General features: G+C 45.1%; 1 long non-coding RNA gene across 1 annotated transcript; it reads left to right on the top strand.

The window, feature by feature from the left end:
* Positions 1-517: 517 nt before the first annotated feature.
* LOC143442414 (uncharacterized) lies at positions 518-23,664 on the top strand. Its single transcript, XR_013110603.1, has 6 exons — positions 518-611; positions 2,448-2,802; positions 6,854-6,901; positions 14,016-14,275; positions 18,606-19,175; positions 20,467-23,664. It is a non-coding gene; the product is annotated as an uncharacterized LOC143442414 (long non-coding RNA).
* The last annotated feature ends 320 nt before the right edge of the window (positions 23,665-23,984 follow it).

Below are 23,984 nucleotides of genomic sequence, written 5' to 3'. Positions count from 1 at the left end.
CTCAAATATATCTTGATCATTTTTCCATTTATTGTGCTATCCTTAATTTAAGCAACAACTTTTTTTTTCTGAGTTCATTATACAAACTACCTCCTAAATACAAGCACCAAATTCATCCCATCCCTGTACATCCACTTTGGTACACAACTTTGTTGTTCTTGCCACTGGGAGATAGGTCTGTTGCTCTGCCCTTGGAAACTGGGTTTGCCCAGTGAGATACTAGAAAACAAGAAGCAGAAAGTTGAAAAGTGCCTCTATATCAGGACTTGCTCAAAAGGTAGCCCTGAGGGGAAAAAATCTGATAATAAGAGATATATGACCCACTCACTCCCACTGTCTCAGTGGAGAGGTCAAACCTATGGGTGAGCAAAACCCTGTTTGGCTGCATAGACACCCACAGACTTACAGATTTATGGACAGTCACAAACTCGCTTTTGTTTTAGGCCTGAGTTATGTGGTAATTGATTATACAACCAGTGCCAAGTGATCCACCTGTCTTTCTCTCCTTCTCTAGCATGTCCACACGGGCACCCCATTACCATTCTAAAAGTGTTATCATACTTCATTGCCTCCTTCTTCACCAACCTATGATCAGTCAGCCTAATAAATGGGTGAGTGAAAAAGTTTAACATAGTATTCCAATTTTTCCAGGTTCCAGGTCCCAATTATCTTCTGATTTGTCCTGTCTTTATCCCATAACCTGTTGCTCAGCCTTTTCTTGAAATAGCATTCTTCTTTCCACATTTTCAAAGCCTGATCAGTTGTGCTCACCTTAGCAAACATCTACTAAAACTGATATTTTAGTTCTCATCACCTTCCTTTCTGGGCGGGTAACTCATTGGCGAGAGAGATGCTAGTCCTCCCCCCCGCCCCAACCCCCAGCCACCAAGAGTGTCTAACATCTAACATGCATTTCGAAATTTTTGAAATCACAGCATGATGTTATGCCATGCAAAGTTCATACTTGAGACTGGCAGAGCTGAGTTACAAAAGAAAATTGCAGAAAAAAAAATACAAAATCATATTTTAAGTACATTTACAACTGTGTTGGGCAATATTCATAACTATCTTTGACTACGTGTGGCTCATGGACCATGAGTTGGACATGCCCAGGGGAATATGAAGAATGCTCAACTACGGAGTTACTATCATCTCCCAGAGTTGGATCAGGTGTGGGTGTGGTCTGTTGAGGCAGATGACCAGACAGTGAAGGCTGTGAGATCAGGAAGAGTGGGTCTGAAGCCTGGTGTTTTCATTTTTGTCAGTGTGGCCTAAGAACGTTATGTAACAGTCTTCAGCTTCTTTTTACATAAGTTGGAAATAGTAATGAAACCCAAATCATAGGTTGGCTGTGAAGAATGAATGAAAGGTACCCAGTTACCATAAGCACTTGTAAAACCTCCATTGTTCTAAGTATTTTGCTGCCTCTGGTGGTTGAGGTAATGACATGACTATCATTCCGAAGTCTTTCTAGAATGGCTTCCCTGCCTTTTAGGAACTGGAGGTCCAATGAGTCACCTTTCTCATGGTGAGTCCTTTAGTGTACTGGCAAGAAGCATAATGGTGTGTGGAGATGGCACAGCAGCCATCTTCTTTTCCCTTAGAAGATGTGAGCACAAGCCTTCTGTTTACCAACTGAATGAGCTTTGTTAAAACGCATCTCTTCTCTGAAATTTGTTTCTTCATTCATAAAATGGATATGGCCTCACTGGATTGAGAGGAAGTCCTGAAAGGAAGAAATGTTGAAGGAGATGTATCCTCTGCTACAGTATGCTCCTTATCTGTGCCTCTTCTCTCTGGAAGATGGCTTTGCCTCCTCTTTCCTGGCCTGGCCTGGATATCCATGTTATTATGTGCTTCCTTGGGATAGGTGTTTATTCACAAGTATTCACTGAGCTGACACTGGAGCACTTGCTATGTGATGGGAGTATTACTGTGGGTAGGACAAAGGCCTTCTGGGAACTTCAATTCCTGTGAAAAGACAGAGGTTAGGGGGAAAGTGAGTAATATAGTTTCAAACTGGTAAATACTGAGAGACTTGGGAAAGAGACCTTCTGTGGCCCCTCAATCTTTGGTACACCATTTGTATTTCAATGTTCTTTGCCATGAGGTCCTGGAGGTTGGGACCGTTTATTTGGCTATTATTCAGGTGCCCAGCATGGTCAAGGTCATCAGTACTCCCCACCTCCATAAGTGCATGTAATGGTCATTGTAGTAAGTGACTACCAAACAACATGGTGTGCCATGTTGTTTCACTTACCATACTGCACCAGCAATCTGCTAACCACAATTTCCCTTCAATACAGTGACTAAAAGTTTGTGAACTAGGTCCTCATCTTATAATTTCCACATTGAGAGGTTCCCTAAAGATAAAACATGTCTCCACTGTTTCCAGCGATTGTCACTCCCCTGCCTAGTTCTAACTCAGTGCCTGTTATCTTTTCCAGAGTTTGCAGAATAAGAACTCAGATCAAACTCCCAGGCCAAAGCACCAAATGCTTCCACCCACACCCAGGACAGACAAGCTGGGCTTCTTCCCACGCTCACTCAAAATTATCTAGAGTTGCCCCGGCAGACCTTCAACTCTCACAGTTTCTGCAGGGTGAGGACTGATGTTAATTACCTGGGCTTTGCCACTTGCTGCTCTGGCTCACTAATCCGGGAGCTGATGACAGAAATAAATAAAAAGATCCCCACCTTCATGGAACTTACCTTCTTTTGAGAGAAGAGAATCATCATCATCATCATCATCATCATCATCATCATCATCATCATCAAATACAAGAAACAACCTACCAGATGGTATGAAACTGAAGTGGTTTGAATGAAAATGAGTCTAATGGGCTCATAGGGAGGGGCACTATTAGGTGGTGTGGCCTTGAATGAGGAGGAGGTGTGCCACCTGGGGTGGGCTTTGAGGTTTCAGATGCTCAAGCTAGACCCAGTCGCTCTCTGTCTCTGTCTGTCTGTCTGTCTGTCTGTCTGTCTGTCTCTCTCTCTCTCTCTCTCTCTCTCTGTGTGTGTGTGTTATCTGTCCATCTAGATGTAGAAATCTTGGTTCCCTGTCTAGCACCATGTCTGCCAGCACACCACCATCCTTCCTGCCATGCTGACAATGGACTAAAGCTCTGAACTTGTAAGCCAGCCCCAACTAAACTAAATGCTTTCTTTTATAAGAGTTGCCATGGTCATGGTGTCTCTTCAGTGAGGAGACCACTCACAGTAGGGGAGAGCTTCTGAATGAAAATCAACTCCTTCCAGGACTATGTTGTTGTTGTTGTTGTTGTTGTTTTGTTTTTGTTTGTTGTTGTTGTTGTTGGTGGTGGTGGTGGTGGTGGTGGGGTGTGTGTGTGTGTGTGTGTGTGTTTTGACATCATTTGTATCTCCCCTGGAGAGGTAACGCAGGAGAAATTGAGTTTGAGTCCATTTTAGACAATGTTCTGAGACCCTGTCTCAAAACAAACAAAAATACATATTTGGTTTAAGCCAAATGTTTGGGTAGATAACACAAGCACCCCTTGTCTTTTTCAAGATAACACAACATCTCTGTCGAGAGCTGCTTAGAATGAATGCACAGCTAAAGTGGTGGGTACTGGTCACCATTCACATGTGAAACATTTGGCCAGTGTTATGTAGCTCAAGTACCAGAATGTTCAGAATGACATTGTAAAATGCACAAAACAAATACAGTGACAGAGGAAGCCAATTCATTTCCAGAAGCTAGAAAAACAGGCAGATAAAATTGTCAAGTGATGATTTATGGTCTCTGTTTAGACATTAAACAGCCAGAACTGTTATCATTTTCAGATATAGGCAAACATACAAGTTTTTAAGGCAATCTGCACTGACTATAAAGGAATATAATTTCCACTAGTGTTAAATCTCAGGTACTAGCTACCTAATTCATGTGAGCTGAGCCTGTGTGCAAAGGGGAAGGAAATGCTTAATTTTAGATAGAGACTATTGATCATAAAGATGCAGTTCCCCATGCATGAAGCTCCTGACTCCTGGCTCCTGACTCCTGACTCTAGGTTAAGAATGCTGTACTAGAGACATTTACACAGAGAGCTCTGAGAGTGCAGAGCATAGAGGGGGATCCACTGGAGAGGAATTGGCGCCTTTGGTGGCCTCTGAGGTGTCCATTAAACTAGTTGGCAGAGTTAACATTAGAATTCCAGTGTCAGAGAGGACACCAGACAGCATAGCCCAGTGTGTCTCCCTTTGGAGAACAGGTTTATGTGGTGAGAACATGCAGTTTGTATAGGTTGTGTAGAAGGCACAGTGTAGGTGAGGGAATCAGGTGCTAGAGGATTGTGGGTCCTGGTCTGGGAAACTGACCTGGAGGTGGTGGGGAACTCAGAAGAGAGATTTATTATGATTAGAGCTGTCTATGGCAAAGGTCATACGACCAGTCGTGAGGTGATGATTTAGAAGGATGAAGCTGGAGACTAGGCAACCAATTGGGTAGTAGTCTAGGCCAGTGGTTCTCAACCTGTAGGTCATGACCCCTTGGGGGGTTATCTAACAACTTTTGCACAGGAGTCTCCTAAGACTATTGGAAAACACAGATATTTACCTTATGATTCATAACAGTAGCAAAAATACAATTATGAAGTAGCATGAAAAATAATGTTGTGGTTGGAGGTTGGCACAACATGAGGAACTGTATTAAAAGTTTGTAGCATTAGGAAGGTTGAGAACCACTGGTTCCCCAAAGTGGCCATGGGGGTGTAAGAGAGGAGATACATGAGATACATACATGTCCACCCCTGAGCTCTTGGTACACTTCTTGAATCTTGGACCTCACCCTCAGAGCCTGCTCAAAAAAACCTGGAAAACCAAGGTGGGGCCTAAGCCTCATCTCTGACAAGCCATAGTGAATGGCGTGTCTTTCTATGAGCCATTAACAGTCATATTGGAAAGTCAACAAGGGAAATGGAGAGGGAGAGAGCCAGAATCTATGGCACTCACACCCTGGGCCCTGGGCCAGTGTGAACAAGGTTTTCCGGGTGAGGACTTCCCCTCACAGAATGGGAACAGCAGCTCCAGACAGCAGTGAAGACTATCTCAAGTTTCCAAAGGGTTTTCCTTCTACATTGTCTTAGTTATGAAGGTTTCAGCTCATGGCGAGTGTGTGAGCGTGTTTTGTATACACACATGACTGACAGATGAAGGAAATAAAGCCTATGGGGGTTAAAGCAGGTCCAGAAGAACTGCCACTGTTTCTCGTGAGATCCGGCCGCTGCTCCTCTGTCCTTCTCCAGCCCATCCCCCACGTTTTCACTTGAGTCATCTCCAGGTGCAGAGCAAGACAGAGCAATGGCTTCCAGGCACTGCTGTTGTGGTTTGTGACATACAGTGCCTCCAGCCTCCTCTCCACACTCTTCCTTGCTCATGAGTCCTGCCTTTGAACCACATGTGTCAGCAGCTGGCCCTTTTGCTCACTCCTACTTTTCTACTGGCAAGCATATTGCTGCTTCTCCCTGGCAGGCAGGCGATGGGGACCAGGGGTGTGACATCCTTTCATATCATCTCATACTCTCAAAGCAGCCTCAACTATGTTGCTGAGACAGCTCTTGTGAAGTAAAAGGACATGGGACAGTGTGGATGCAACTCTTTGGGATCATAGAGGTAGACAAAGGTAAAATCCTTTCTCATATGTGACTTCCCAGGGCTAAGAAGCGGCCAGGCCTCCGAGTTGCTGGCCCGGGGCTTGGCATCCAGCATATGTCTACAGAAAGGAGAGAAGCTGAGACGTGACCTCATGGGAAGAGCTCGGTCCCTGTCTTCTGTACTGCATCCTCCCTTAGGATATAAGTAGGCTGATCCTGGGGTTAGCAGGACAGCTGTGGGGAAGAGGAGGTAAAGGAGGAAGTGGAGGAGAGGAAGGAACAAGGAGTTGGAGGAAGTGGGAAACAGGAGGAGGAAGAGTAGGTGGCCAGGAGGAGGAGGAAGAGGAAATGCCTGTGGGAAAGAAACTGTTCCAACTAAACACCTAGAAGCTCTCAGCTGCTGGAGAAGTCCAGTCTGTATCCAGGACAGAGAAAGGCCATTTGCCCCAGGATCCCCTACACTTTGCCACCTGCACACACGTCTGAAGAGAGATCAGGTGTCACTGGTCTCCCTAGATCACCTGAGTTCAGCTTCCCACTCAGCACTGCCCGATTACGGTTAAACCCTGGGAAGACTGGCTCACTTGGGCCAAGTCTACTGGTCTGGATGATGCGTCCAGAAGCCAGGAAGATAAAGGGCCTGTTCTAGAAGCTAGGGACTGTGACTCAGAAAAATACGTTTGAATATCTTCTGCAAGACTTCGGGATGGGAGGGGGATGGGTGCAGAGCTGGAGGAGAAGGAACAAACGGCTTGACTAATGTTTTATGAATGTACATGGCCAAGGGACAGTTTATTTTATTATTATTATTTTTTTAATGTGTGCACACATGAGCACACATAAACCAGAGAAGTGCATCAGGTGTCTTGTCTTCCTTTATCCCATTCCTTTTTAAGTTTTAGAGACTGGGTTTCTCACTGAACCTAAAGCTTAACATTTCAGATGGGCTGGCTGGCCAGCAAGCAAGCTCCTGGGAGCTGTCTCTGCCTCTTAAATGAGGTTACAGACTTGTACGGCCTGGGGATTCAGGTTGGAGGAGAGTCTATCTCCGGACTTAGAAGTGAAAGATCTTTGTGCTACAAGAATCAAGAGAAGTGTCCTTTAACTGAAAGTCTCCTTCAGCTGGACACTAAGAGAAGCATCAGAAGTAGAGATGTGATCACTGTGGTCCTGTCTGTTGCATGGCTGGCACATGCTAGAGACTTCGGATGACTGACTGCTTTCTCCTACATGCTTTACAGTGACAAGAATGGAGAAGACAGATACACTGGAGAGTAATGTCACAGCAGGTAAGAGTTGTAGGCAGAGCTGCTGAGCCTGCTGACTCGGGCCTGCAGCCCTTTGTCCCCTCACACGGGCAAGATCTGAGGGTCTGTCTTTCAGAAACTCTGAGGCAGAGAGGCCAGCAGGCCCTTGGCTTGTTTGCTGGAAAGGACTCCCAGAAGACCCCCCCCCCCCCCCCCCCCCGCCGCCCCAGGCCATTGTAGCTGTAGGCAGCTTGTTTCCCAGTGCCCCAACTTAGTAGATCCTCTGCAGGGAGTTTTCAACTTTCTTAGCCTAGAGCAGACATGTAGCATACCCGCATGCAGATAGAGCCCAAGAGCTGATGGAGACTTAGGATAAGAGCAGGGAGGGAGGAAGGGAGGAAGGGAGGGCCAGGTGCAAAGCAAAGCTGGGTGGGTGGGGCTGGCAGCCAGTGTTCCCTGGAGGGAGCAGGCAGGCTCAGGGGACCGGCTTCCTTGTAAACAGTGTAGAGCCAGCTCTAAAAATACTCCTGCCCTAGACAGGGCGAACTCAGCTCCACGGTCCTCTTCCAGAGCCTTCCCCGGGCCTCCCCCCTTTCCTGAAAGGTCAAGGGGATGGGAAGAAAGTCCGTTTGCAAAGGGTTGGATTTCCTCAGCAAGGCAGGCACATCGGTACTTCCTTCCTCTGCAAAACAGAAGGAGGATAATCTCCCGTTTTGAAAACAAGGATATGAAGGGAGAACCTGGCTTTCCTGAACTGTCACAGGAGACCAGAGTTTACCTCGGGTTCAAGGATTAAACATGATTCCCAACTGGAGCAAAAAAGCCTGGAAAGGACCCCTGGGCAGTTATCCTTGGCTCTCTCCCTCATTAGGCCTCTCTCTGACCTATGAGTCAACCACCTGGTGCCTCAGTTTCCACAATTATACAAGAGGATAATAACAGTGCTTCCTTCACTTGGCTATGGAGAAGCGCAAATGAAATGCTCTTTACACCGTGCCCGGCACGTGCTAAGCACTCAAAATGTGCTTATTATGCATAGGGTAGAGATAATAACCGAAGATTTAGTTTTAATGGGGGGAACTAGCAGGGAGGCAGCGAGTGGTGGTGTGCACAGGAACAGGCTAAAGGGCTGAGCCTTAGAAGATTCAAACCTGTTATTTGACAGATGGGAAAACTGGTCCCAGAGAGCAGAAGGGAGACGCTCGAAAAACACTGTTAACAAATTCAATGCTTTTTTCCGATGCTGTTGGTTCAGTGTAAGAGAAAAGGGTGATTAAGACCACCATTTTTCCTGTTCCACTACAGTCAAGAGAGACTCCTGGTTTACAGAGCATATTTACACGTGGAAAGTTCTTTCTTGGGGAGACAGAGAACACTATCCCAGGACTGGGTTCTGTAATCCCTCCGGGAAGGAGGAGGCACTTGGTAGCATGTTGGACCTGTTGAACAGGAAGACTCATCTTCATGTTGGTGGTATGTGTAGACCATGCCTTTGAACCCAAGGATCATGGAAGGGAGACCCAGGCAGGCAGTGCTCAGTTTTACCTGCAGAAGAATCTTCTAGTCCTGTGCAGTCTGGTGTAGTAAACAGTAGCCACAGAAAATGGCCGAGTACCAGATTTCAGAGACTGGTTTCTAAAAAGCCAGTGAGATGCCTTACTAATAGTTTTAACAGACTACAGGGTTGAAATGATGGTTTCAGATCCATTGGGTTAGTTAGCATTTTCCCCATGTCTCCTAAGAAAATCTCAAAGCACACATGTGGCTTGCAGTGTCTCTCTGTTGGACGGCATGGTTCCACACTAGTTTCACCCTAGTGCCACACTAGCTCAGCATCAGGGCAGGCTCTGTCATCAGGTGATAAGCTTCTCATCACTAGAGGTACAAGAAACAGGTCCTATGAATGGGATTCTCACAGCGATGTGAATAAACTCTGTAGTCCCTCAGTTCAAGAGTCTGGTGCTTTGAGGAACACCTGTTTCTTAGGATTTTTTTTTTTTTTAAAGTTTTTACCAAGAAAAAAAATGTTTGACGATTAATTTAATTCTTGTTTGGAAATAAAGTTATATTCCTTTAAGGTAAGATGACCCAGAGTTTTTTAGACATAGAAGTGTATTGTGGCTCTTCATAAGTGTATGTCACACATTAAGGTGTGTGTCTTTGCCAATGTCACACGTCCTATTCCCCCATAATAAGTGGGTCACAGAAGCTTTTTTTTTTTTTTTTTTTTTTTTCATAAAGTAGGAAATAGTAAGTTCACCTCTTGAGGATGCTGCCTCATGTTCATAACAGACACACTTTCTATTATGCTTACTTCCTATCCTGGCAGTCTTGAGGACAACCTTGTAACTGTCCTGACAGGAGATACTCTAAAGGGAGCAGAGTCTTTTCCTTCTTGGTCTGTTGGACTATTGAGACAGTGCACCCAAGAACTAGAATTTGCTGAGGGATCTCATGTGAGGGAAAAGACTGAGGCTCCGTGCTAATGGAGGAGGATCTTGTCTTTTCAGCAGAGACTAGGTACAGCCCTGACTGTTCTGACCACATTCAAAAAGAAGGGGCAGAAACAAGGATGGTTGGTAACAAGTGACCTACTTAATTGTACATGCCTCTTGCTCTCTTATCCCTAGGCTTTATGTCAGAGGAGATATGTTAGTAGGGTTGGCCCAAGGTATCGTCACTGGACCTCTTTCCAATGTGGCCACATTGAATAAGTCTCTGCTTTTGGTTTTTCTGTGTCTTGTCTCCTTACTCGGCCTACAGAGCACAGGTGACCAAGCCTAGCTTGTTTGGGCTTTGAGAGCTCAAGCTTTGACCGTAACAGGATCTTGGATAGATTAGTTCACCTCTATTTAGAATAGCACTGATGAAGTCTTTATGAAGTCTATAGAAAACGGAGTGTGCCAGCTGATTTGTATTCAAAGGATGGTCGGTCCCATGAACTACAGCCCAGAGAGGGGCAGTGACTTTGCCAGGGTCAGATAAGAAACGAATGGCTGAATGAATCTTAAGACTCTGGGTCTGCAGACCCTCCAGGCCACACAATTCTCTTTACTAAACAAGGGCAGAGGAGTTTCCTTTGAGATCAGAAAAGACCATTCCCAAGTTGAGCTGATTTCGTAAGTCAAATTGATCTGAAAGAGGAGACAAATATTTACTTTTCTACGCCTCATTGTCCCAAGTCCTGGCCAAAGGAAATTACAGCCGGGCCTGGCAGGCAGAGACCCCTCCACAGGCTCAGTTCCTCTTTCTGTTGCTCTTTGGAGCCCACAGCAGATAGACTGACCTTATCAGCCTTATCAAAGTACTCCAGGCCAGAAGAATAATTGTCTGGTCCTTGGAACTCTTGGGGTGGGGAAAGGGGAGACCTTGTAAACAAACACTGTCCACACAGAGGCAGTGGGGGAGGGTCAAAGGAAAAGAATCCTTGACATTTTAGAGATGGGGCCAAGATTAAAAGGACACCAGGCACAGCCCCTATTGGCTGCTTCTGTGAGGGTTGACAAATGCATGCAGCTTCCCTGGATGACAAGGCTTTCTTTAAATATAGCTGGGAGATGGGGCATTCCCAGTGTGGTGTTGGCTTGATCCAGGCCTAATCCCTGCCCAGAGTTGACCTTTCACAGTTTACAGAGCACTTTATCTCCTGGCTCAGTGGAGTTTCACAAACTCTCTCAGAGAAAAGAGCTTTATCATCACCCCAATTCCCAGTCGAGGAAACTGAGGGTCCAAAAACAATTTAGTATCTCCCAAATTCACAGCTACAAGCAATGGGGGCTGGGACGACAGCATATATATTCTGGCAGCAAATCCAAACCTCTTCCTAACCACTAGAGTCTTCCGCAGACATCCTTAACTTCAGCATTGGTCTGTGTTCTAGATGGGCCCAGATCTTGCTCCTCAAGAAAATCCACAGACCAAAGAAGCGGGAGGTTGACACTGGTGTGCCAACAAAACTCTGCTCAGAGAAAGAAGCTCGTCAAAGTGTCTATATGGCATAATTCCATTTATACAAAATGGAAGCCGATCTACAGAAAAATGACAGAAAGCAGGCGAGTGCTTATTTGCTGAAGGGAGACAGGAGAAAAATGTACAAAGGCCTGAAAAAAAAAAATCGAGGTTATGAAAATGTTGGCTGTCTGGGTGGTGGGGACGCTTTCACAGGTCTGCATCTCCCCAAGCACTCGTGGTTTAGTATGGGCCAATTACTTCCACATGAACACGTAGAAAAGGAGGAAGTCGGGGGAGATGAAGGAAGCTGGACAGCAAACCATTAAGTAACTTGAAGTGAGCTCCCAGTGGGAACACTATGTACTATCAAGCATATAGGGGAAAGGAGGGAAACTGGCTCTCTGACAGGGGCTTCTAAGGTGATTTTCAGGAGGGAACTGTAGAAACAGGCATTGGTCAAGACATCGGCTGGGGATTTGAAAAAGAAAAAAGGCGGAAATGCAAGTAACCCCACAAGTTTTGGAGGTCTGACATTAAAGTGAGTTGTATCCTATTCTCTCTGGGTATTCAGACACATGCCATCCTTGGCAGGGTGCTTGGCTTTGCTAATAAGATTCCTTCTCTCTTGGAGGGCACCTCTAAGGTCCTGCACTCTCAGGTTTCCCCTCTGGGTTCTGCTGTCAAGCGTTCCCTGGCTGAGCCATGGGCAAGCTCAGTCCCCAAGGCCCTGGGTGTCCCCATTTCAGACTTTTCGAAATCAGAGTAAGAATGTGGGGGCTGACTGGTGGGAGGGGGGGTTCGTGTGTGATGTGGTAATATTCTAGGTCCAATATAGAGGTATCTTCTAGCCCTTTCTCTGCCATAACTGTTGGCTTAGTATTCGATACGTGTACCCTGGAGAATTTTGAATAGTTTATTAGAATATATTACAATAGAAAAGAAAAAAGTTAAGATTTGTTTCAATGTTGCGTCCCAATTAACTGGCTGATTGATGCTAATGCCAATTCTAACCACCGCTCTTAAGCATCTGAGGAACACTCACGTGGCTGTGGACAATTTATTATTCATACTTTGACATAAGAACTCTCTCAGTCACACGAGAAACCCACACATGAAATCATGGATTAGCTCTTGCTTTCAATTTCCTTGGAATGTTTGTTGGTTTTAAAAGTGCTCTCTTTCAAAAGTGTCCTTATTAATTAAATCAACCAGTCAGCCACATTCCCTGCTTCTAACTCAGCACTCAAGTTTAAACTTGGTTCTGGAGTCGGCTTTCCAACCTTGGCTTAAGTGGCATTAGTCACTTGGAGCAAAATATGGCATTTGAACAGCTGTCTTGGGTACTGAGCGTCCAGGCCTATGTGTCTGGAGAACAGACAAGGGGGTAGGTGTGGAAGGGAGGCAATTTTTGTTTCTGAACAAAATATACCCTGTGCCCCAGGCTTTTAACAAAGAATATCTCTTGATTTTCTGAACAGCTCGTTATTGTGTTCCACCTTCTCCATTGTAGCAAGGTTAAGAACTGGTCAAAGATCATCGTGTTACTAGGGAGTAGAGCTGGGACTAGAGCCCAAGCACTGACTCTGGAGGGTCTTTGCCTGTGTGCTGTCATGTATACATCTCCCCTAAACTTCTGACCCCCAAATATAGTGCTTTTATTCCAAGATCCAGATGGCAAACCAGAGACTCAAAAATGTAATATTCTCCACATAAACTAAACACAGACTCTGGACTCGAATTTCACAATCCTGGGAGGATTACTTCACCTATCATCCATCCATCATCATCAATCCACCTACCCACTCACCCATCCACCCACTAACTGGAGATAGTGTCAAGTGCTCACTCTGCTCTGGGGACTGCCTGGTTTCTTAGAGATGGAGTAAATTGTATATAACCCCCCCCCCCCCCCCGCTCTTTTAGAACCTGTAGTCAAATAAAGAAGGAAAAACCACTTAGATAACATTAGAAACCCTTATTGCAGCATGAAGGGTCCTCTAAGGCACTATGAAAGTGATGGGAACGTAGAAGACAAACCATCCGATTACCTTGCCAGTAAAGCAAGGAGGGTTCCAGAGAGGAGGTGACATTGGACTATAAATACATGCTCTCCAAGCAGAGAAAGGGGGAGGAAAGTTTCTCTAGGCAGACAGCACTACAGCATTGCTGTGCACACACCGAATGCCTACCACGTGCTTTAAGCACTGTCTCTAATGCCTAGAATTCTGTGAACTAGGTATTATCCAGGACACCTTACAGACCTGGAACGTAGGCACACAGAGGTCAAGTACTTGGCCTATGGTCAGAGGTCTGCTAACAAAGGCCTTGAAGTCAACTCTTATAACCTGGCTTCAAAGCCGATCCTCTTACTCACTGAGAGGACTGAGTGTGGGACATCTGTTAGGAGTTTCTTCTGAGGAAGGCCACATAAACAGGAAGCAAGCCATAGGGTCTTTCTGTAGGCTTTCTTTATGCAGCCTTACACTACTAATCTCAGGAACTTGGACTTTCTGGATCCATAAAAGAATTAATACCGTGGTGTGTGTGTGTGTGTGAGTGTGTTCATGTACAGAGGCAAGATTCTCTCTCTACTTAAGAGGCCACAGAGAAAGGCACAGCACCTTTACTTACTTTTGACTGAAAACATTGTCTGTTCACTGTAGAAACACCTGTATCTTTTGTTGGTTGGATGTCAATATCTGAGTTGTTTGCTTTCCGTGTCCAACAGTCTGGGTACTCCATGAGGACATAGCCTTTGTCTATCTCTTTTGACACCTCCTGAGTGCCCAGCACAGCACCTGGTCACAACTGGTTCTTAGACATTATCCAGTGACTGTGTACTGAAAATGTGTTGATTGACGTCTGGGTTTTGATTAATTATTTAGGAAGCAAATTGTAGGTGTATTTACTTTGGTAAATAGCTTGAACCGTGTTAGTAAGAGGACATGGAGGAAGGAACTCTGAAGGTGAAAGAGGCCTTTGTCTTAAATCAGCGGTTTACAAAGTGCTTTTCTAAGTTTGCCTTCTGGATTCTAATTCAGCTACTGTCCCGCTCAAGAGTTCTGAGGTCATCACATCAGTGTTGAGAGTCAGCAAGTTTGAGTCCCAATCCATTCTCATCCTTTACCCCCTCTCAGATCTCCTGATCTCCTTCAGTCGGTGCCTAAACATTGTGACCAGACATTATTTTCTTATTTTCTCCTAGTGCTAAGACCCACGTCCTGATGGCCTGCCCTCCACTGCTCGCCCCGGGTTCCCCGCCCGCAACCGCCAGCCCCGCCCGCGCTTCGGCACCCCAGCCTCCCGCACCAGACGCCGGTTGCTTCTGCTCTCCCACGCCCGCGCACCGCGCTCTCCCAGCCCCGCGCTCCCACACCCGGCGCGGAGGAGGCGGGCGCCTGGGGCGAGGGCAGGGCGGTCACGTCAGCGGATCGCTCCGCCTGCTGCGGGGCCTCCCCATAGAAGGTAAAGCCTGGGCAGAGCCCGCGGGCGTCCTCTTGCTGGCAGCCTGGGCTGCTGGTTTCAGTTTCTGAAGAGCTGGGCCTTGAGCAAACACAGGCTGGCGGGAGGAGGGTGCTGGACGCCTTCCCAACAGATAATGTGATTCCCTGCCTCTGGGAGCCACCCACGGTGGGAAGGGGCAGCGCAGGGACCTGGCGTCTCCGCCGGACAGCAGCGGTCCTGGGCTGCTGGGGGAGCCTGGGCTCGGACCCCTCTTCCTCATCTGTAAGGCTTCTCTTCCCTCGGTGGACACTTAAAATGTTTGCTTTCTTTCTGAGAAAGAAACAAGAGGGAGATCGCCAAAACCAACATGAACTCCAAACTCGGGGCATTCCCCACTCTGGCCTTTTTGTAGATGCACATTTTTTTTTTCTTTTCTTTACTTTTCCTTCCTTCCTTCCTTCCTCCCTTCCTTCCTTCCTCCCTCCCTCCCTCCCTCCCTCCCTCCCTTCCTTCCTTCCTTCCTTCCTTCCTTCCTTTCTTTCTTTCTTTTTTTTTCCTGAAAGGCCAGACCTATCCCTACCCAGCGGGTAACCTGTGTACATTTCCTAACTCCTCTGTCTCATTATCCTCACCCATAAAATGGGAGTAATGATACTTATCTTTAGATACGCTCTGAGGGTTAGATTGGATATATAGATTATACATATTAAACACTTAGTGCCTTCAATCAGCAGTAATTAACATTATTATTAATTATATTGTTATGGTGTATGACTAATCATGAGATAGATTCTTAGTGCTTCTGGGAGCATACGTAAAAAATATGCCTATTTAAAAACTTTTATTGAGGGAAGTAGTTTTATGAGGTGAATGAAGAATAGCGTCGAGTCAGGATGTTTCCGTGCGTCTCATTTAATATTTAAAGAAACTCGTAAAGCAGGCATTATGCCCACTGTACAGGTGAGGACTCTGAAGCTTCTAGAAGTAATTGGCTCACCTCATACTCTGGGTCAGTATCTAATTTCTTTCTCCCTCTTTGAGACTTGTATAGCCTAGACTAGTCTCTAACTCACCAAGTCGCTGGGGATAGCCTTGAACTCCTTAAATACCCTCCCTCCCCCGTGTGTGTGTGTGTGTGTGTGTGTGTGTGTGTGTGTGTGTGTGTATGTGTGTGTGTGCAAGGATGAGTAAACATGTTCACATGTGTGTGGGTGCCCAAGGAGTTCAAAAGACAGGAACTGGAATTAGAGGCTGTTATGTCTGGGCTATGCGGGTTGCTGAGAGAACACAGGTCCTCCTGGAGATCAGCAAGAGCTCTGATCTGCTGAGTCATCTCTCCAATTCCCAGACTTGAACTCGTTATCCTCGGCCTCTTTACCCTAAGTGTCACACATCTAGCTCTCTCTCAAGTGACCACACCCCACCCCAGCAGGGTCACACCTGTTTGCCTCAGCAAAGGTACCTCCTTTCCTTTGCATAGTCTCCCTTCCTCCCTTTCCCCACACTCATCAACCTGGAGAAAACAGAGTCAAGTCTAGATGCCAGAAGAAGGCCACTGTCTGCGCCAGGAGACTTTCTGATCCACGCCTACCACCTCCATCTTCTACTGCCTCCCCTAAGTAGCCCTCCACAGCTGAACCCAAACCCATGCGGTCCACAGCCTTAGGACCACAATCTCCCAGGTTTAGTTCTGAGCTTTACTGGCTCGAAGACCGGGATCTCTGATTTTACCTGTCTGCCCTTCATCTCCCTAATACAGAAGGTGGATTTCAGCAGCACTGACAGCTGGCCGAGGATGGACGGACAGTAAGGGCTCTGAACTTACAACTGACAGAGAGAGGCTCCGTGAATGAGGACAGGCTGGGATCTTGGGTGTTACAGGGACAGAAAGAGGAACAGTGCCGACTGGAGAATCAAAAGCATGGCCTCAGAGGGGTGGCTCAACCCGGGTCTGCCTGAATCTTCATGTGTGGTCTCGTCCTTGTCCCTTCACCTCTTGGGATTCATCTTCCCCACTGGAGATGACGCCCCTCAAAATTAGATTAGATGCCATTATCAATCAGTCATATGTCTGTGGGACTTGTACTGCCCTAAATTCCCAGTTTAGGGTCACACACAGGAGGATCAGGAAGCAGGGAACTCAGCCGTTGGCTCTCAGGAGCTTACAATAACTATGGCAGTTTACAGTGTTTGCTGAGCAGGTCCTGGTACCCGGCACTGTGCCAAGGATCATCACTGCCCTGTTCCCCCTGACAGAAAGGACTTTTGTGACTCCCATCCTACAGCTGAGGAAATACAGTCAAAGGCCAAAGATCCTGCAACTCATTTGTCAGCCACCTGCAGGACTCTTTGAGCACAAGCTTGTTCGGAGATATCTGAGGACAGAGACTTGTCTTTCAAACCTCTGTTGTATTGATGTCCTGAATAGCCTGAAAGACCAAGCTGTCACCTTTGCATTGGTTTCTTGGCTTTGACTTGGGCCCCAGGCAGCTGTGGTCAGGATGAGAGCTCATGGAAGAAAGAACGAGTCTTCAGGGATTTTTCAGGACAGGTTGCTCAGAATACAGGAGCTGGAATCTTATCTCCAAACAGCCTGGACCTGCTGTGGTGTGTTAAAGGTTTCCAGTGCTACCTTGGCTGGGATTGGACTGGACTTCAAGCTTTTGGTGTGTGTCCACTGAGATACAATTCGTTAATGGTGGCGTTTGGGGTGTGGTAGGGAACAGACAGCATTAACAAGAAGGACAAGCAAATCTAGACCACAAAACTAAACGGGGAAGTTGCTTTTAGGCCTTTTGTCTTTCCCTAGTTTTATTTATTTTTCCCATCCCCCCTGGCCACCCTCCCCACCCCCAAATCACATAATCAAATGTCCTTTTGAACAGTAAGCACCATAGGTTCACTATTGCCAACTGAGTGAGTCCAAACTCATTGAAGATGATGTTCAATGCTCTTCCTGATCTGTTTCCAGCTCTCCATGTTAGCTTAATCTTCTCCATATTGCCAACACTGTTCCAGCACTTATGACTCTTACATGCTGCTCCTGGCCTACGGCATGCTGCTACCATACTCTAAAGATAAAAGTATTAATTGTGTCTTAAATCCTATTGAGTTTGCTCTTGTACTCTCAAGACTTCTCCAAATATTCCCCTTCAAAAAAAGGGGGTGGGGCAGCCTGGTCCAACCAAACAAGTGAACCAACATCAAGGAGAAATGCTAAGAACTAAGGCACCCAGTGTGTCCCCAAGCACGTGAAGTTGAGTGTTACAGTGATTTGGGAAGTCTCATGTTGCTTCCAAACTGGCTGGAGGAGAGTTACAGGGATGCACATCTTTGAACACTGTTTCCAGGATGCTATGCCAGTGTTCAAGAGGGCTGGAGGAAGCTGGCAACTAGGTCAGGAAATTTCTTTTCCCAGGATGCTGACCATTTTATCAGTGATTTCAGTGTATACGGAATGGGCCTGGGGCCCATTCTTTATAACTCTAAAACCTTAGCATGGAATCAGGTGGCCATTCGGTGTGCTTCCTTCAGGTGTGGCAGTTTATCTCCAGTTATACTGTAACTACCACTGGGTTCTTTTTATTGTCAAGTGTCCTGGGTTGGCTGCTAGAAGATATCTCTTTGCACTCATAGTGGGAGATGAAGCAGAAGCTGTTCAGATCATGGCTTGTCTACACTGGGCCATCAGTGAAATCCCAATTCACACTTCAAGACACATTCTTTTCACCCCCTCTGGGACAGGGCTGACATTTCTGGGTCCCCTTACAAACTCTTTGCCTTTTTTGTGGGCTGGGCCTAAGTCTTCTTCACAGAGGCCTATAGAGAACAACGTATCTCTGCACACAGCCCTGGGCACAGCCTGCCTTTAGCAAGAGCTTGTTGAGTGAATTATTTGATAAGGAAAAAAATTCCCCAAGAGGCTTTTATGTTATTTTTCAGCCTTCAAAAGAATACAAGAGCCTATAATCCATCGTTCACATTATATTTGAACCCTAAAGAGCAAGCAGGAATACAAGTGACTTCCAGAGGAAAGCCAAGTAAGTTCAGGACAATGACAACAAGTGCTGAGACAGGTCACTGCCCCTGGAAAACATCAGTGGTCATGTGAAGCCTCTTCCATGCTTCTTGAAATTCAGATTTTCAACTGTGATATTTTCAAATTAGAGAAAATCAAGATTCTTTTCTTCCGTTTCTTTGGCAAGTCTATACTATTTTAAAGCCTCTTTTATGCTTCTTGAAAATCAGATTTTCAACTGTAATATTTTAATATTAGAGAGAATCGGGCTTTTTTCTTCTGTTTCTTTGGCAAGTCTATACTACTTTAACAAAGTTGTCTTTTCTTTCACAGGTAACCTATCACTTTTTAATCAGAAAAAAAATATTTAAAGAAAGAAATTTTGAGTATCAAGAGGCTATTTAGAAGAAGCCTTTATTCTGCATTTTAAACAGTGTTTTGCAGGAGCAGAACATGAAGAAGGAGTAAACAACAGGGCCCATAGGATTTAAGTGATTCGCTGGGGGCTGTAAGCCAGCAAGTGGCAGAGTGACGTTGAATCCAGTTCTCCGGAGGAGTGCAGCCTCCTGGTCCCTGCTCAGCAGCCTTCTGGTTCTTTGGGACTGGTAAAGACATCTAAATGGGGTACTCTCATCTCTGCAGATAAAGCATGAGTCTTGGCTTCCACTAGGAGTGTCAGATGATCTTAATCTCTGCCGGCCCCAAATTCCACGCAGCCGAGGGGAAGTGCATGGCTCAGAGTTTATATATATAGTCTTCGGAGTCAGACAAGCTGGGATCCAGACCCCAGCTCCTCACGTCCTTGACCACCGCCACCTCAACATCTCTGAAGCCCACTCTTCCTCTCGTTTACTGTGTTTCAAGCATTTGGCAATACACAACACCCACTGGATGTTCGAAGAAGTAATCATTTAACTTATTATGGACATTCTTATTATTTGTGCTCCTCTGGTCCTAGTGTGACTTGGATGTGAAATTTCCCCCTAGGCTCCTGTATCTGAATACTTATTCATCAGCCAGTGCTGCTTTAATGGTCATGGGACCTTCTGGAGATTGAGCTTTGATAGAGGCTGTGGGTCAGGGAGGCAGGTCTTGATGTTTTATAGTCTAGTCTCGCTTCCTTCTCTCTGCTACCCCAGCTCTTGGCATCGTGCCTTCCCCAAGATGGTCTAGAACCTTTGTCATGTTTTTCTCACCATGATGGACTGTGTCCCCTCTTAATACAAGAGCTATAATAAAGCCAGCCTCCTGAGCTTGAATTGAAGGAGAGCACATCAATTTCAAACAGGAGCTACTCAGACAAGTCTGTCCTGAACACAGTTGTGTGTGACCTAATGAGAGGCTGTGTGGTAGCAGTGTGTCATTAGGTGGTTTAGTGGTTATGTGACGGCTATAAAATTATACAAGCTAAGCCAGCTACAATGTTGTCCCTAAACAAAACAGTCTCATATGATCACCATCTTTTATGTGATCCATCATCAACCAATCCTACACAGGTGCCAATCTTACACATGTCCTGACTAAAGAACGTATTTTCTGAGAACCCAGTGTTTGAGACAGGATTAAACATGAAGGACTTTGGATGGCTATCCCTGATGGATCTCTCTCTCTTTCTCTCTCCCCCTCTCCCTCACCCTCTCCCTCTCTCCTCTCTCCCCCTCTCCCTCCCCCCTCCCTCTCCCCCTTCCTTTCCCTCTCCCCCTCCCTCTCCCTCTCCCCCTCCCTCTCCCTCTCTCCCTCCCCCTCTCCCCCCCCCCCCGTGTGAGTGTGTGTGTGTGTGTGTGTGTCTGTGTGTCTGTGTGTACACTCTGCCAAACCTTTAGTCAGCTTTCCTAGCAATTTGAGGTGTGATTATGAAGCTGGGCATTATAGAAATATCCTGATCTGTCAGGAAAGGGAAAAGAAAGGAAGAGGACTCCTGGTGTTTGCTTACTTGCAACACTGGTTACTAGTTCTTATTTATTTATTTATTTATTTATTTATTTATTTATTTATTTTGGTTTTTCAAGACAGGGTTTCTCTGTGTAGCCCTGGCTGTCCTGGAACTCACTCTGTAGACCAGGCTGGCCTTGAACTCAGAAATCCGCCTGCCTCTGCCTCCCAAGTGCTGGGATTAAAGGCGTGCGCCACCACTGCCCAGCCTTCTTTAATCTTGAATGATGATTTTCTTTCTTCTCTTCTTTCACCCCCACAGGTATCTCGTCATTGAAAATAAAAGCAGCCATGATACCCTGTCACCTACAAGAAAGCTCTTTCTTCAATCCTTCATTTCCTCATCTGACAACTGTTACTCTGGTCCTACTTCTATGGTTGGCATGCACGGCACAGACATAGACATGCAGGTTATGTGAATTGTGAGCAAAGCTTGCACTCTGGCAGACCTGCTGATAGTTTCTGGGTCCTTGGTTGCTACAGGTTTGCACTTTCCCAGGTTGGCTGGTTATATCTGAATGAACCAGTTTCTTTTCTTACCTCCCCTACCTTGACCATGTAAGACCCATTTCAGGAAGCCCAGATCCATTTTATTCCTCTTCTTTACCCTTTGCCTAGTGGTTATTGAGTGAGCCAGTGACATGTGATTTAATTGCTACATCTCAAATGTATCTGCACTGCCATTTTCTACTTGTTCAACAAAAATTTATTGAAAGCCTGCTTCATCCTAGGCCCTCTGTTGGCACAGAGTATCTGCCTCCAAGGAACAACCTGACTAGTCATTTAGAGTCATAAAACATACGATTCCCCAATAGAAAATGGGTGTATGCACAATACAAGCCTACTTTTATTGCTTGCTTAATTAAAAGCAGATATGGTATGAAGTGCTTTATGTGCATTGAATCATTTCATCTCTAGCAATAAGTAAAGGATATAGGTTTTATTACTATCTTTACTTCCCAGATAAGAAACTAAGGCACAGAGTGGTTAGGCATCTTGTCCAAAAGTGAGCAATGGAGGCCAGAAGCTTACAATGACAGCTTAGATGTTATTCATTGTGGAACTCACCTTTTTCTTCCAGGGTTTGAGAGAGGGTTTTCTAGGTGCCCAAGGACATACTTTTGACCACTCAAGGCCTGGCTGTGTTGAGCTTCTGGGTAAGGTAGAACAATGTATTCCAGGCCCACCACCCACACTCTGTGGGCTTCCACCTTGAACAGCTTCTTCAGGGCCCTCTCCTGTTAGTCTATTTTGGTCAAACTTTTTTTTTAATAGAGTTTTTTTTTTTAATTTAATGTATGAGTATTTGGATGTATATCTGCATGCCAGAAGAGGGCCCTGATCTCACTTTAGATGGTTGTGAGCCACTATGTGGTTGCCGGGAATTGAACTCGGGACCTCTGGAAGGGCAGTCAGTGCTCTTAACTGCTGAGCCACCTCTCCAGCCCTTAGTCAAACTTTTTTAAACTCTGGATCATGATCCACATATGGGTCCTCGTAGGGCTCACATAACTGAGAAATCCCACCTCCACATATACCCCAAATACCAAACAAAACAAAACCCAGCAACAGGAAACATTTTTTGAATGTACAAAAGTTAATTCAAACCAAATGCATGATGAATCCGAGAGTCTCTTGGCGTTCTGGCCTATGTTGTATCACATGACTTCACTGAAGCCTTGGTTCTGAACACAGAACCTATACACTTTGCACTATGTATGCACCCCAACACTGTCAAATGCTCCCTGAAACATTTCAGCTCAGATTGAAGACTACTATATAAGTTTTAGGTTTTTCTTAATATACAAACTTTTTGTGCTCTTATAGAAACATAATGGTTTAATTAAGAAAAACAAGATTTAATATTTTTCTAGCATCATTCTTCAGCATGGTATACATTTGACTTATCTTGAGTTTTAGTGTTTGACCCTAAAACTCCTGACTTGAGTAAGAAAAAATTCATACAGTGTATTTTGGGTTGAGATTAAGGAAGAGATTTCCAACAATTTCTGAAGTGGACCTAAACCTACTTTTATCATTTTGTACTATGTATTTATGTGAAGCAGGATTATCAGTATTCATTAGTATAAAATTAAAATGCAGATCAACTCAAAAGCACATTGAAGAAGCTTCATATTTTTTAGTACCAGATATTCAATCAAGATTTCATTCTTCATGTAAAAATAAAGAACACTCACTTTTTTAGTATAAAAATTTTTTTCTTTAATAAATGCTAAAATTATATACATATCAAGATTTTTATGTGTATCTACACCTTCATCCATGTCAGATCCTATTCCTTTGGCATCTGTGGCTTCTTTCTGGGATACTTTTCAGAATCCCATAGGTGAAGTGGAGGGATGCTATCACACTCCAAATGTTTTATTTTAGCTTTTCCCCTATGAAATTGGAACATGTGACATGTGAGTCTGTCTCCTCCATTACACACATTGTAAGTCCTTTGAGTATCTCACTGCTCCATATGGAGCTTAGAACCCAGTGAACTCCTAAACAAATGGCTACAAAACAAAGGTCAGCCTGTAGGATGTATCTGTTACAGGTCATTTCATTGTGCTGAGGGCATATAGTATCTAGTCAAATGCTGACATTTGTCTTATAGCCATTCCCTCTTCAGAAAAGTGGAAGGTCAAATATCATCCATGAAATCAAAATCATATCGTGGGTAAAGCACTAGACAAACCATTGGGAGGTTGGGGATTGCTGGCACCTCTTCCAGTCACTATTTCTTCAGCTGTTGAGAAAAGCAGAGGAGGGCATGGAACTGAACAGCTTTGGAAACTGTAAAGTGCTGAATAGACCAGACATGTCTATGCTATGATCCCTTTGACCTACCCCCATGATCAGGCTAAACTAGATGTGCTGGATGCTACTGCAGGCCACGGGGCCAGCCCTTCCCAATCTCTCCTCTTCTTGGACTGTATCCAGGAAGTTCTCCATATGTACCTTGTCTGCAAGCCAGGCTGTGAACCTAGGGTTAGGAAAAACAGGCATGTTATATTTGTCCAGATGTATCCTGTCTGCACACAGCTTTAAGCACAAGTTTGTTCTCAGAATAAAGTTAATGTACCTGAATGTTTGTGTACACGTATGTGACCACATGACTGAGTGTGTGTGTGGTGTTGGATCTATTTCAGTCTTAACCTTGTCACTTTTGCTTGTGTGCAGGTGGACTTTGCTTGGGTTCTTAACCTCTTATACTCTCACTGCCCCCATGCTACAGCTGACATGAGTGTGCCCCAGAATCTTTGTGACAATGAGGAGAAACAGGAATGAAGGCCATTAGCACAGTGCTAATAGGTGGATACTTTACAAAAATGTCCATTTTAATTCTTACTAATAGTAACTATAATTTTCCTAAGTACTTTCTACACATTGTATTTTATAATAAGCATTTTACTATAATGTTCCAGTTCCAGAACAATTTAAAAAAGATCTTGTTACCCCATTAAAAAAATTTTAAACTCTTTATTTTTGCTTTATATGTGCTTGTATTTTGCCTGCATGTATGTCTCTGTACCACATTCATGTAGTTTATGTGGAGCTATAGCATGGAGTTAAATCCCCTGAAACTGGAGTTATGGATGATTGTTAGCCACCATGTTGGTCCTTGGGATTGAACCCAGGTTCTCTGGAAGAATTGTTGGTGTGTTCCAACCCCTCATCAACCCCTTTTATAGATTAGGAAACCAATAGAGGGTGTTTTGTATTGCCATGACAAAACACACAGCAGAGGCAACAAGAATTTAATCTGGAGGCTCA

This window comes from Arvicanthis niloticus, chromosome 5 (genome assembly GCF_011762505.2).
Source record: "Arvicanthis niloticus isolate mArvNil1 chromosome 5, mArvNil1.pat.X, whole genome shotgun sequence".
In the NCBI taxonomy this organism is placed as follows: Eukaryota; Metazoa; Chordata; class Mammalia; order Rodentia; family Muridae; genus Arvicanthis; species Arvicanthis niloticus.
The sequence above is the reverse complement of the archived record's forward strand: the minus strand, read 5'-3'. Positions and strand labels throughout refer to the sequence as shown.